The sequence below is a fragment of the Balaenoptera acutorostrata genome, chromosome 11, assembly GCF_949987535.1.
Source record: "Balaenoptera acutorostrata chromosome 11, mBalAcu1.1, whole genome shotgun sequence".
Taxonomy (NCBI): Eukaryota; Metazoa; Chordata; class Mammalia; order Artiodactyla; family Balaenopteridae; genus Balaenoptera; species Balaenoptera acutorostrata.
This window is the reverse complement of record NC_080074.1, coordinates 100,000,762-100,008,665: the sequence shown is the minus strand read 5'-3', so window position 1 is coordinate 100,008,665 and position 7,904 is coordinate 100,000,762. Positions and strand designations below refer to the sequence as shown.

General features: G+C 38.5%; 1 pseudogene; it reads left to right on the top strand.

The window, feature by feature from the left end:
- The first annotated feature begins 6,072 nt into the window (after positions 1-6,072).
- On the top strand, positions 6,073-6,380 carry LOC102998055 (acylphosphatase-1-like; annotated as a pseudogene).
- The last annotated feature ends 1,524 nt before the right edge of the window (positions 6,381-7,904 follow it).

Sequence of the window (7,904 nt, the reverse complement as noted above, 5' to 3'; positions counted from 1 at the left end):
AGTATAGAATGTTCACATCCTCTGCCCCTTATAGAATAATCCTCACCCAAAGACAGAAAACGCCATCAGGCAGACCACCTCCATTTTTCCTCCTGGAATCATATTATTCCTCTGCAAATTCTTATATATTTCAACCTCTGGCCTATTAAACTTTTCTCAAAGTACTCTACTTTCTGTCACATAAAGTAATAAGAAAGCAAAAATATTATCCATGAAATATTTTAATTGCTAAAAAAAAAGAATGCATATTCAGGATTACAGCTTGATCACTACATTTCACATTTAGATATTAAAGGTATTTTTTTGTCTTCTAGCTAAATATATAATACTATATATATATAAATTACATTATATTTACAATGTGCTAGGAATTCAGCTGTGCATGCATTATCACATTTAATTTTTCCCAATCCCATAGGGCACTATTATTAAACCTATTTTACAGATGAGAGAACTGACTTAGAGGCATTGACTATTTCTGAGTACAGATGATTAGTAAGAAGCAAAGTTAGGACTTAAATTAACATATCCAAAATCCAAATGACTCTTAACTTATATTCCATTTTCCTGAGCTGTCAGAATTAAGTCATTCCTTTAAATGTAATTAAAGGCAGTAAATTCCAATTGAGCCTTTTCTTTCTTTCCACCCTTGCAATATCCAGGATTAAAACTGTATTTTCCCTTCTTCTTTGAAACATTAACTCATTCTCCCATACACAGGTAATTTGGCATCAAATGTTTCTTCCTATGTGTTACATGTTTTGTTATGTTTCTTTTTCCAACCCTTTTTTGACATTTTTTATGTATGTGAAATTTGAGGATCAGGGGTAGGGAGGTCAAAGTACTAAAAATGGGAAAGTTAGGGAAGGATTAGACTCTGTTTTCCTGGAAATTGAAAAAAATAAAAAGCTCAAGAACTTATTTGACATATACAAGACATTTGCTGCAGCATTATTTATAACTGTAGGAAATCAGATAAATATCCATAATAAGGTTACTGTTAAGTATACTATGGTACAGTTACATAATAGGATACTACTTAGCTTTTAAATGAGTAATTTTATTTAACTCTGGGAAGTAGAATTAGTGAGGAATTCTTTTTCTTTTTATGTCTTCTTTACCATTTAGATATTTGCAATAGTCACGTATTATTTTAAAGAACGAATTTTTTTTTTCATGTATCTAAATATATTCCAGTGAGAAAATCATGTTAAAAAACAGTTTGTAGGGAGGCGCCGACTGTCCCTTTGGCGGATGCGCCGGATCACGGGGAGCCCGGGAAGGGGGAGGTAGAATTAGATCATGTAACGCCGGAGTGTGAGGATTTATCTTGGTGACTAGGATGCTGGTTCCACTGCAGGTATAATTATGCAAAGCTAAGAATCCAGGAAAGACTTGACAGAGAAGGAATTAAAAACAAGATTTTATATGAAAGTACCCACCTTGATCCTGAAAGAAAACAAACCAACAGTGGCAGCAGCAGCAATTGAGCAGTCTTGAGCACAGAAAACCCAGATACAACTCACTTCAGTGGGAACAAAGCTGAGATCAACTATAGAAAGCATTTTATGTACCACAAGGCTTTCAATCAAGTAAATAAAGTATGTGTAAGTTGTAGTTTTTTTACACGTGTATGAATATTTACAACCTTATTCTGGCCCTGTATCTACTGTCAGTATAGCACATAGTGGACTCAGTTAAAATAAACCTCGTGTTTAACATGCTTAAAAAAAAAAAAGAAAAAACAATTTGTATAATATGATTATATAGTTGCTTTTTAAAATATATATGTATGTGTATGTATATATTTGTGTATGTACATACACACAAACACATAGATGGATATATACCAAAGATGTAAGCTTAAAGATTATTATAATTTACCTCATTTTCTACTATATCTATAATTAGCGTTTGTATGGCTTTTGCTTATATGATTTTTTTAAATCAAAAAAAGAAACCGATAAGCTAGTTTTGTTTTGCTTTTGCCCTGAGACAGGGAGAAGCACTTGCATTCCTTTTCCATTTACTTTCTACTAAGGAGGGTGATATGGAGCAGAATAAAAATATAGTCACTGAAACATGCAAGGAATCAAAATGTAAAAGATTCACCCTTCTCAATAATAGAACATATTATGTAATTCTTTTTTTAACATCTTTATTGGAGTATAATTGCTTTACAATGGTGTGTTAGTTTCTGCTTTATAACAAAGTGAATCAGTTATACATATACATATGTTCCCATATCTCTTCCCTCTTGCATCTCCCTCCCTCCCACCCTCCCTATATATAATTCTTCATGAGTGCTAGTCTGCCTTGAGCGAAATGCTTCTTCATACTATTGGTGACCAATATGCCACAATACGTATTTTGGAAGCACTTATGAAAGATCTGTGTGTTATATGAAACATGGTATAGTGGATAAAATTTGTGTGTTCAAATCCCAGCTTTGACACTCAATAACTGAGAACTTAAGTCATTTAACTGATCTGGTAGGCAGTTTCCTCATCAGTAAAATGGGGATAATAATATTACCTACTTCATAGTGTTGGGGAGGGACTGTGTGATTTCATGCATGGAATGCACTTAGATAAGTGCATGAAGGAAGAGTAACCTAGAAATTGAAAGAGGCTTAAAAGACAAGGCAACCAAATGCAATCTATACGGATCAAGAGACATATCTGTCAAATACAATATATGGACATTTGGGGAGATCCTGATTTGAACAAAGCAACTGGAAAAAACATTATCAAGCAATTGGTGAAATTTCAATTCTGACTTTGGTGATATAAAAGAATTACTGTTATATTTTAGATATGTTAATAGAATTGTGTTATTATTTTTTAAAGATATTTATCTTTTAAAGAGGCATACTGAAGTATTTAGTCATGAAAAGCCTGAAATTTGCTTCAAAATAATCAAGTGATGGGGAAGAGAGGTATAGGTAATAAATGACTAGCCAAGTGTTGCTTATTACAACGTGGGTTTTTATCATTTGTCTTTTTTTAATACTATTCTCTCTACTTTTGCATATGTTTGAAATTTTACAAGATAAATAGTTTTTTAAAAATACTGTTTAAAAGCACTGGAACATAGTAAGGACTCTGTAAATGTTTACTACTATTACATGCTTTATATTTATAATATTATCTAATGTTTGTTTACACCTTTCAGATCACAGTGTGTTTTCATTTACACGAAGTCTTTTAGTACTAACACTAAACCTAGAAGGTATCCCCATTTTACAACTGAGAAGACTGAACTAGAGGCAAGACTGCAAGGCGGCCCGATATACCACCTCCGCTCTTCCAGCTTCCAGGGGACCCTCGGTAAAAGGACTAGGAGGTAACCCGCAACCTCTAAGCAAAGGGTTCTTGCTTCCTTTAGAGGCTGTCGTCAGATCTAGTGGGGAGAGAATAAACAAACATACAAATGATTCACTTAAAAATATTTATCAGACAAAATCTGAGCCCACATTTGCGCATCAGAAAAATTCTAGCTGCTACTTTAAAAGATAATCTCGGAGGAAAAGAATAGAACACAGAAGAAGAGATTACATCGTAAAGGAAAAGTTCTCTCCGTGGTTTGTATTTCTTTTACATAACTTTATTATTGTAAGTTTCATTAGTTTACCTACCTAACCTGTTTATTCTTTCTAAAAATAAGACTAGGACTAAGGTTAGGGGACCAGAGATGAGAAACTGCGTGGGAAGCGAAGCTGGGAGGCAGGAGGACGTCACATCCCAGTTGTTTAGAGGCCCAGCCACCTAACAGCTCTGCGCCACCTTAAGAAGCGTTAGCCTCTCCCCAAGCCGAGCAGGCCCTCGGCTCCTCCCACTCCCGTGTCAGCTCCGACCCGGGAACGTGGGGAAGGGAGGAGAGACACACTGAATGGAAAGATTGGCGCCGGAGTCTGCAGGGTCTCCCCTTCCCCCTACTCTACCGGCGCGGGGAGGAACGTGTAAAGCACGGGCCTTTGGGGTTTGGTTCCTTTCCTGATGATTCAGGATGGGAATGTGTTCTACTGAAATGGGGGGCGAGCGGGCGGAGGGATGTGAGTGGTGGGGCTCATCTTGGGGTGAGGTCGAAGGGGGACAGAACTGGGGCGTTTGAGACACGCAGTATGCAGTGATCGTTGGTCGAAAATTGTTAAGTTCAAGAAATCCGGACGCACCTCTTCAAAGCATTTCCAAAAGTGGGGGCAAGTTTTCCATTCTCCGCCCAATTCCCCGTCTTCATTTTAATTGATTGGGTTTAAGGTAGGCCGGGCCCAAGGTTGCTTGTTGATTGGCTGCGTAAGTAATCTATCAGGATGACGCAAGCGAGAGGCGGATGTTTGGGAAGGAAGTGAAGATTATTTTAGTACCTCCCACCCCAACTACTGATTGGTTGGGATTTGCCGTGATGTAAAACAAGGCGTAAAGATGTCCACGAAAGGGAAGGGCCAATTGGCCATTTTCTCAGGGTCGCTGTCTACGGTGGGATTGGGAAGAGTGTGACGGAGTCCGCTATTGTAGTGAAGGACCAAATGGATTGAAACCCGGAAATGAGTTTAGAAGGGAACTGAAGGAGAAAGGGAAATCCGCGAAACCTTCGTTGCCCTCAAACAAGGCCATTTCCTGCGTGGGATCGATAGTTTCCTGTTTACTCAGCGAAGTTAGCGGCTACCGTGGTTTTCTAAAATATACGTGATAATTAAATTCGTATGAGCCTTTGGTCCCAGACTTCCCATTTACTTATACTAAAAGGATGAAAGAGACAGAAGAAAGGAAAAGCGTGGGGTTTAGCCTTGCCTTTAGGGAAGGATGGGGAAACTGAGGTTCTTATACAGAAAGTTAAGGACTGACCCTGGATCACAGTATCCGAGCAGCTGGGTTCCTAAAGAAACCATTCACAAAATAATTGGAGAGCCTGCGTGGAGGTGAAGGAAACTGTAAAAGTTTGTCTGAAGGAAGGGCATTAATCACATTACAGAAACCTGCTTGGATATGGAGTGTATTTTATTCATCTTTGCATATCCAGTGTCTAGCAGTGTCTGATGCATATCAGGTTATGAACCGAACCAAAATGAGAAGACTTTTTACAAAGTATGCCAGACCTTTAAAATATGTTTTTAAAGGTATCTATGCCAATTTTATGATTCTGGAAAAATGTTTCACACTCACCACCTGGGTTTTTCCAGCCATAAATTGAAAGATAAATCTGCTCCCACAGATCTACCTAGGAAGCTACATACCTGTGAAAATGCTACCATTTTCTCCTTAACACCCTGAGGCATTTAAAATTTGAAAGTAGATTTCCCCTCAACCTACCTTCCTAGAAAAATTGAAAAGATAGATGGAATTGGAGAAAAGATATCCTCTACATCCAGTGAATGAAAAATAAGGTGTTTAACCTACAATCTGCAATTCCAGGGTAGGAAGAACTATTTGAGAGTGTTGAGAGATGCCATCTATACTGTAAATTATGGAATTCCCTTGCTTCCCAGCACAAATGGACCTTTTTTTTTTTCCTAGTCCAGACTTTTTCTTATAGCTACATTTCAGCAAAGCTTTAACACCGTCTAAAAATTGTGCTTTGAAATTGAGGGACCAGAGTAAGGACTTCCCATTAGTATTATAACTGTCCCCACTGCAGAGCTGCAAGGGCTATGGGTCAAGATTCAGTAACAGGTACCTTCTGTTCATCCAAAGAGATCCCATCTGTTTATGATTTTCCAGGATCTCCTAGGCCAGATAGTTTACAAGAGAGTATATCATACTAGCCCTTCATTATCGTTATGGCCATAGTTTAGAAATAAGAGGAGGAACGAGAGGCAGCTGTATCTGCAATAATAAAAGTACCATGGGAAAATTATTACTAGTCTGTAAATAATTCTAGCATAATAAGGTATATCTTGCTTATGCCAAAGTGGGATTGAGGGTGGGGCAAGGGAGGGGGAGGATGTTAAAAGTTTTTTCAAGAATTGTCTAGGCTTCCGGGCGCGTCGGTTACTCGGCTGGGGGAACAGTTGGCGTGGTGGTCGCCTGGGTAGTTCCCGCCGCGTGAGAGGAGGACGAGGAGGGTTTGAGCATGAGCATGGGAGAAGGGGACACCCTGATATCAGTGGGTCATGAAACTGGGGGGAAGGCACACGGGGTGTTTTTCCGCAAATATACTCAGGCTGAGGGGCAAAAGCTGGGTTTGGAGGCTGGGTCCAGAACACCGACCATGGCACAGTATGAGGGCAATTTCAAGGTCCCATCTCCAAAGTGCGTCATATGCAGGGATGGTTTGAAAAAGAGGGAATCCCAAAACTAACGTAGGTCGACAGAGCAAACTTCTACAATGAGAAAGTCATCTCAAAGTTGGATTACTCAGATTCCTAACTTGTAAAATAATGGCCAGAATTTAAAATTTCCAAGATAAACTAAGTGGTTTTGTTTCTTATTGTTAGTAGAGATAGAACTGTTCTGTGTTCAGTATTAGAATTTATCAGTAAGTTATTTTAGTATCAGATATTTGATTATTACTGCATATTATATGTATGATGGAAGGATTACAACTACAATTCTAATCAATAAAAACATATTAGAACCTTTAAAAAAATTGTGTTTATGAGAGAAAAGGGCATTTGTTCCTAGTAATGTTAAATGAATATGTGGAAACATGCAATATTATTTTTAGGTTAATAATTCATATACTTAAAGAACTGTCACTTTTCCTGTGATGAGACCCAATAAGCAAAAGCAGAAATTGTCTCTGAAGAGACCTAGATCTCAAGGAAAAAAAACTGCTGTTGTTCCTCATCACAGGCCCAAGCCCTCCAGTGAGTAAAGATAAACCACTGGCATCTTGATTAGTGAGAACATGAGACACTGAGTCAGATAGCCTCTTGGGCATCAGGAAAATCAGGAGAAACACCAGAACCTGCTTAGGACCTGCCGAATGAACTTGGACAAGTCACCTTACCACTGGGCCTTCATTTATTGCGAACTAAAATTAGTATTACAGATAAATATTAACATTTAAGAAAGGAGGGGGGAAAAAGGTATGGAAGAAACAGTTTGTAAAAGGAACACATACAGTAGTACCCTCTTAGCACTTTCACTTTCTGAGGTTTCAGTTACCCATGGTCAACTGCTGTCTGAAAATATATTAAATGGAAAATTCCAGAAATAAACAATCCACAGGTTTTAAATTGTGTGCCACTCTAAGTAGCATCATGAAATCTCAAGCCATCCCATTTCGTCCTGCCAGGGACAGGAATCATCCCTTGGTCCAGTTTATTGATGCTGATTTCTCACTTGGCAGCCGGCTGCTTTATCAGATGTACTGTCATGGTATCACATTCACATAAATTTTATTACAGTATGTTGTTACAACTGTTCTATTTTATTGTGAGTTACTGCTGTTAATCTCTTACTGTGCCTAATTTATAAATTAATCCTTATCATGTGTATGTATGTATGTATAAGAAAAAACATAGTATATATAGGGTTGGGTACAATCTGCGGTTTCAGGCATCCGTTGAGGGTCTTGGAAAGTATCCCCCGTGGATAAGAGGGAACTACTGTAATAAGAAAAAAATATTTAAAAAATAAGGAAGGGGACTTCCTTGGTGGTCCAGTGGTTAACAATCCACCTTCTGATGCAGGGGATGCAGGTTTGATCCCTGGTCTGGGAACTAAGACCCATATGCCGTGGGGCAACTAAGCCCATGGGCCACAACTACTGAGCCCGCACTTCCTAGAGCCCGTGCTCCACAACTAGAGAGCCCACATGCTCTGGAGCTCATGCGCCACAATGAAAGATCCCGCATGCAACAACTAAGACCCGACTCAGCCAAATAAATAAATAAATATATTTTTTTAAAAATAAGGAAGGCATTAGTTTAGTGAAGCTCTTAGTTCCCTTAAGGGTCT